Source organism: Canis lupus, unplaced genomic scaffold (genome assembly GCF_011100685.1).
Source record: "Canis lupus familiaris isolate Mischka breed German Shepherd unplaced genomic scaffold, alternate assembly UU_Cfam_GSD_1.0 chrUn_S1812H2009, whole genome shotgun sequence".
In the NCBI taxonomy this organism is placed as follows: domain Eukaryota; kingdom Metazoa; phylum Chordata; class Mammalia; order Carnivora; family Canidae; genus Canis; species Canis lupus.
Window position 1 is genome coordinate 36,689 of NW_023330670.1, and position 7,017 is coordinate 43,705.

At 47.3% G+C, this 7,017-nt stretch overlaps 1 long non-coding RNA gene across 1 annotated transcript; it reads right to left on the reverse strand.

Moving 5' to 3' along the window:
• LOC119878676 lies at positions 1 to 1,816 on the reverse strand. The gene is made up of 3 exons (XR_005387067.1): positions 1,803 to 1,816; positions 127 to 252; positions 1 to 10 (listed from the first exon to the last, which is right to left on the reverse strand). It is a non-coding gene; the product is annotated as an uncharacterized LOC119878676 (long non-coding RNA).
• Positions 1,817 to 7,017: the final 5,201 nt, after the last annotated feature.

Sequence of the window (7,017 nt, forward strand, 5' to 3'; positions counted from 1 at the left end):
CTGTAACAAGCTGCACAAGAACAAGGAGGAAAGTCTAAGAAGAGTGTTCTACAGCACTATCTGCACAATACAAAAATTATTGTATCAAAACACTCCATATTTGCTTCAATTGTCTGTTGTTCCTACCATTATTTTTCAAGAAGAGCTGTTTTTGCTATGTTCTCAACCATGGATTTTCTTCTGGCTTCTGAAATATTTAGTAAACAAGAAGCCACACGGAGCCCCAGTCTAGAAGAAGACATGGTGATTTTTCTAGAAAAGGAGAAAAATCATGGTTCATTTTGGTCTCTATGTCTCATTCATATTTTCATGTTCATCAACCATAAAAAAAAGTAGATATTTTTTAGAAGCCAGGCAGTCATAATATGAACAATTCACCATGTCATTCCTGGAGAACATCTAAAAGATAAAATCCTCAGAGTGAGTCAACCGGGAAGTCAAGTCTTTGTGGTCATGCACATATAACATACGAACATAGTTACAATACTAGAAAATATAAGGAAAGTTTGTCAGCCTAAATTGTCATGTAAATGCATATATTTATTAAAGTATGTTATTTCCTTTTATATGTTATTTCCTTTTAAACATCATGTTCCTTAGATTATCCCTGTTTCAAGGTCTATTCTACTTAAATAAAATAAGCATGATCTTCTTGCTAAATGAGATTTACTAGGGAAATGAAGATTCTTATAAAAGCTATTTTTTCTGGCAAAAAGAAAAGTTCTCTGTATGGGCCATGTAATAGACAATACATGAACAAATAAAAGGGACTCATCTGGGTGCTGTAAGTGAAAACTATTTAACTAAATTCCTCTCATACTTTAATCTGCAAAATTCCCCTTTCAGTTTAAAATCTTTTCACAGGACTCTCTTCCTTGAACTGAAATCTGACATAATAGTCTGTGTGAATCAGTAGAGCCAAAAAGTGACTGATGTCCTTTAGTTGAAAGTGGATTAATCACATAAGTTTTGGAGGTTGCTTTGGTTCTTTTTGGTACTCGGGCATTTTTCAACTCGTTATCTCTTCATGTCTCAAATATTATAAACTAAAGAAATTTAATATCTGAAAATAACGAAAAAAAAATTCCCCTTTTCAAATCAGGCCATATTTTGGTCTCTTTCGGTCTCTTTTAAATATCCTAACTAAAAATAAATGTGGCCCTCACGAATTCAGGCAACAAATTATTTCATAAGGGTTATTTTTGTATCAGGTAACGTTCTCAGGGTGGGGAACACCCCAGTGCATGGTGTACGAGTTTGAGACTCATGTTAAGCTTTAGGGTTTAGGCTCAGTTGTGCCCTGGTACAAATAGCAGTACCGCCGGGGCTTAAATCCTTTGGCTTCGGCTCCTGTTCTAGGATTGTCCATTGGCCTAACCGTCCTCACCTAGAGGGACGCAGGGGTCACGGCTGGTCCAGGTTTGAGTTGATGGCCACGACTCTTCATCTTGTGACCATCATCTCATGATCGAAAATTCATCAAAATACGGTCATTAGGTTTTTGCAGACATTAATAACATTGTTGCAATAGAGCAGCAGCTCAGACCCCTCTCGTCTCTATGTAAACAAAAAATTGCTTTACACAAGGGGTGTGGGCGTCTTCTGGCTTTCATTTGTTTTCAGTGTGTTTATGTAGCTTAATGTCTCATCAGGCACTTTCCCAACATAATTATGCTTTGTAACAAATGGTGTTTATGGCAACCCCTAACAGTGCAAAGAAAGGATTAGTTTCATCCTCCCATTCCACATTTCGATTCCCTGTGGACACTTAGATCACACAAGATGGTGTTGGGGGAATCTACCTTCACCGCGAAAGCTGAGCGCAGTCAGGCTGGTCAGCGGAGTCGGGGTTTCTCCGCTCTCCGCTCTCACAGCCCCGCCGAGCAACCGCGCCAGCGCCAGCGGTTTCCGAGGACGCGCCCCGGCCACGCAGCCCCCAGCCACGGCTCCACCCCGCCGCCCCGAAACCCGGGGCCCGCCGCCACCCCGCCCCTGCGACGCGCCGCCTCCGCGCTCCGGGGCCGCCAGGAGGCTCGGCGGGCGCGCGCGGGGGGCTCGGCGGGAGCGCGCGGAGGGGGCTCGCCGGGGGCGCGGGAGGGGCTCGGCGAGAGCGCGCGGGGGGGGGGGGGGGACTCGGCGGGGGGGGGGGCTCAGGGGGGCGCGAGGGGGGACTCAGGGGGGGGCGGGGGCTCGTGGGGCTCGGCGGGAGCGGCGGGGGGGTTCAGCGGGGGCTTGGGGGGCTCAGCGGGGCGCGGGGGGGCTCGGGGGGGCGGGGGGGGGATCAGAGAGGGCTCGGGGCGGAGCGAGAGGGGCTCAGCGGGAGCTCGGAGGGTGCGCGGGGTGGCTCGGCGGGGGCTCGGGGGGGCGGGGGGGGGGTGCTCAGCGGGGGCTCGGGGGAGCGCGCGGGGGCTCCGTGGGGGGCCTCGGCGGGGGGCGCGGGGGCTCGGCTGGGCGCGGGGGTGTTCGGCGGGGGCGCGGAGGGAGGTGGGTCTGGGGGGTCGCGGGGAGGGGGCGCGAGGAGGCTGGGGGGTAGGTGGGGCGCGCAGAGGCTTGGCGGGGGGGGGCTCGGTGGGGGGCAGGGGCGCGCGGAAGCTGGGAGGCCCGGGGGATGCCTCGGCGGGGGCGCGCGGGGGCGCGAGGGGGTTTGGCGGGCACGGGGGTGGGGGGCCTCGGCGGGGTCGCGTGCTGCGGGGCACCCGCCCTGGGAAGGCTAACGCGAGGGACGGGGCGCGGGCTCGGGGCAGTGCCCCGCCGCGAGCAGACCTGGGGCGGGGGCACTGGCAGGCCCAGCTCGGGAGGCAGAGCGCAGCGCCGCCGCGGAGGGCCGACCCTCGCGCGCGGCCCCGGGTGTGCGCGCAGCCCCGCCGCCGGCCCGCCCCCGCCCCCGCCCCCGCCCCCGCCCCCGCCCCCGCCCCCGCCCCCGCCCCGGCCCGAGCGCGCTCCGCGGCCGCCTCGCGACGAGCGGGCCGCCGGACCGTGGCACGTGTCGCCTGGAGTCGCCTTCGCGCCCCCTCTGGCTTCGCGTGGGCGTCCCCACCAGGGTCTTTTGTACACGCCCGCCTTCTTAGGATGGAAGGACGAGGCGGGTCGGGCAGGGGGCTCCGCGCGCACCAGCCGCCCCCGTGGTCTCCGGGCACTTCCCGCACTGCCGGCCGCGCGGCGCGGAGGGCTGGGCCCACCCCAGGGCGAAGCAGTACCAGCACCTGCCCGCCCCGGAACTCCAGGGTGACAAGCCATGTGAACCAGGCATTTAAGCGTCTCCCTTTTTTCCCTAGGCCAGTGAACCTTGAGAACACATTGCTCCTACAAAAAACCTGATTTTTTGAAACACATAGATAGCAGGGATTAAATGTCACCGTTTTGATCCAATTTCGTTCCTGGAGTGAAATAATCACTAAATAACCACTTTGACGGAATAAATTAATTTTTAGATCTATTTTTTTTAATTTTCTAATTATACTTTTTAACACAGATTTGAGGAAATTAACATTTATGTGGACATTTGGTTTCTAGCCTAATGTGGCATAAAAATAAGTAACATAATGAGTGTTAAAAAAATCAGGTTCATGATGCTTCTCACATCATCATCATTGTACTTAGATGTCACAACAGTATTATGTGCGATTGTGTCAGATCCAGCCTTCTCCATCTCGGAGTGTTGGCAGGTAGGAGGGTTGTTGGCAAGAGGAGGGGTGTTAACCTCAGGATCCTGGATTCATTCCAAGGCTGGTAATTACATTCTGCCAGCCAAAATTCATCCCATAATTTTAATTGGATAAATCCTTTCTGGCCTAAGCTACTGCTATGCCTGTCAAACTGTTGCCACATTTCACCCCAGAGGTGTCTGTGTTTTAGTTGCAAGAATCAGTCCCTTTGAGGTTGGCTTATCAATTTAAATCCTCAAAATGCTTTGGGATCCTATGGAATTAAATATATATTTAGGTATTTTTTCCACCACTGAACCTACAATAGATACACATAAAATAGACATATACCCATACGAATGCCTAAAAACCAACACTAATGTCAGCAGATAATTTCAAAATAATTTTACTAGGCCGATGTCCCTAACTTTCTCTTCTCTCCTTTAGAGAGCTTTTACTGACGGTAGCATTAGCTCCCAGTTTGCAAAAAGTACTGCGGTGTCCAACATTTCCTTCCAAGGAAGACGATGGAGTTGGAAGGCCCTGTATCTCACCTTTCGAAACAAACCTATGATGAGTCTACTTGCTACAAGGGAAGACAGTCACATTACATCTAGTCTTACCTGTTCCTCCAAAAAAAAAAAAAAAAAAAACAACCAGGGTGACACTGAGGGACCCACAGTTCTAGCTGTAACAACTGCTAGAACTAAAGCTTCTTCCCACTCTACTGACCATCCCTGTGAGAATGTCTCTCCCTTTACAGGGCTGCTGGGGCGTTAAGGAAGATAACATTTCTGAAAGCATCAACATCCAGCAGTTACTCAGTGAGCCTTAATCCGCTTCTCCACTCTACTGAGGTCAGACACAAATGGAGAGAAGGCAGGCAGGGTCTCAGTGTTCTTTGTGGAGGAAGGCAGCGTCCGCCCCTGCCTGCGGACTGTAAGCCTGTCTAAGACAAGGAGACGGATACCAGCAAGTCCGATGGAAAGTTCAGCAGTAAGACTGGAAAGTCTTATTTTGCTCTTTTCAGGAATTTGAAAAGCACCCTTGGTATTGCTTTAGCTCAGCCACACGTAATCCTGCCTTTTTTGCTATTTAAAAGAGCTCTATGTCATATTTACAATGTATGAGCATCAAACCTCTCATTATTTAGTTAGCATGCTTTGGAGGAGTTTTCCATACTTTCTGGGTGAATGAGTTATTCTGACTCCTCGTAATCTCCTGCTAAGTCCACGTTCAGGGCATTAGCTCCTTTGATTATTACGATTCCTGTCAATAATAATAATAATAATAATAATAATAAGAAGAAGAAGAAGAAAGAAGAAGAAGAAGAAGAAGAAGAAGAAGAAGAAGAAGAAGAAGAAGCAGCAGCAGCAGCAGCAGCAGCAGCAGCACTGGAAGAGAGCATAGCTCCAAGTCCCAGTGTCAGTTCTATCTGATACCTGTTTCCTAACACTCCCCTTGGTCCCTTGTGAGACAAAGATAGCTTTCTGTACCCTTGAGTTTCATTTTTGAAAGCAAGGAGAACCTAGGTCTTCTAGGAGCCTTCCGTGGCCCCTCAGAGCTAAGGTGGGTAAAAGGGAGAGGCCATGCTCTAGTTCAGCTCCACACGGCTACAGGAATGCAGAGCTCAGGCACTGCTTGATCAAGGTGAGGAAGTGAAGCGTTCACTTCACATGCAAAATTTAAGTGGGTGCCAAAAAGCGTGGTAATGCACTATCCTAAAAAGTCAAAATTAATGCAAAATAAGAAATCTGTGGCGGACAAAATGATGACATTTTAAGTAAAACGGAACCTTACCCTGTATTTGTCCAACCCGGTCACCCTCACTTTACCCTGATCCCTGCCCTGTGGTTGCACTTCCCTTTGAACCAGCCTGCTTCTGATTGAAGGGGTAAGAGGAAACTGCACCACTCTGCCCTGCCTGTATCCTCTCTTTGGGCCCCCCAAATGGGCAAAAACCCAGAAATATCATGGGTAGAAATTTCCAAGCCAGTGGTTATATATAATTTGTAGTCTGTTCAAGAGTTTTCTAGACCTCCATATACAAGAGACTTGGCCAACTTACCACAAGAGAAGGCAAATCCTTATTAGACAAGCAAAAGAATTAGCTCCATTAACTAAATGCATTCCTTACCTATTTACCTGCTACATTTCAAAATATGGTAATTAGAAAGTTTCCTATTAGGAACATTGAAATAATGTTTTAAAGACCATTTTAAATTAATGCTAGGAGTCTGTTTTCAATCTTCATATTCTAGCACTTACCTCTGCTCAGGAAAATGTGATAATTTCTCATAGAAAGACAGAAATCTAGTAATCTTTTTAAAGATCTATTTATTTATTTGAGAGGGAGAGAGAGAGAAAGAGCACAAGCAGGGAGAGGAGCAGAGGGAAAGGAAGAGAATCCTCAAGCAGACTCTCTGCTAAGTATCTGGATCCCAGGACCCTGAGATCATGTCCTGAGCTGAAATCCAGTCGGACACTGGACTAACTGAGCCACTCAGGCACCCCAGAAATCTAGTTCCTAATGCAATTTTTTTCTTTTAACATTTTATTTTTGCCCTATTTTTTCACTATATCAGATTACATTCTCCCTTCTTCATGAAACACAAAAAGATTTCATTTCCTCTTTCATATAAATATGATCTGATAAATGAATAATTTAAAAAGGCGACTTTAGTTATCATCCCAGGACAAGCACAGAAGTGGTTTTAATTACTTGTTTTAAACTATTTGAATCATGTGACATTATGAAATATCTGTTCTATTAGTCATTTTCTAAAAACAGCAAATGGGTTTCACTGCTGCCATTTTTAGTTTGTAAAAATTAATTTTTAGTTTGTTTAAATGAGTAAAAGGGGTTTAATGTCCAGAAAGAAGTCATAACAACTAACAGAGACACCTCCATTGCCCACACACTGCTGCCTTAATTATGGGAAATTATCTCCAGCCATTTTTGTCTTAATAAAGGAAAGAAAAAACCCACAAGATTTCCAGAATTAACCTACATTTTTGGGAAATGTCTTTCCCTTTACACAATATGGATTCGGTTGGCTGAATTTATCATAAAAGACCAGTAGACTAGAATGTAAGCATCCTTATTAGCTTAAATTGGAATCACTTGTTATGCATTCTATTCATTCATACAGGGACTATCTCATGTAACTAGGCAAAAATTAAAAGTCTGTGACCTATCCACCCCTTAATTCATTTTTTTGCCTTTTTATACCATGTACGCCATGTTTTATGCCACACATTCCTTTTTATTCCATGTGGTCATTCAGTTGTGCATTCCTTTAATATGCAACCTAGGCATTGAATGCAATGAAATGTCTCCTAGAGGCTTTCTCCAAAGCTGTCTTTTATAGCT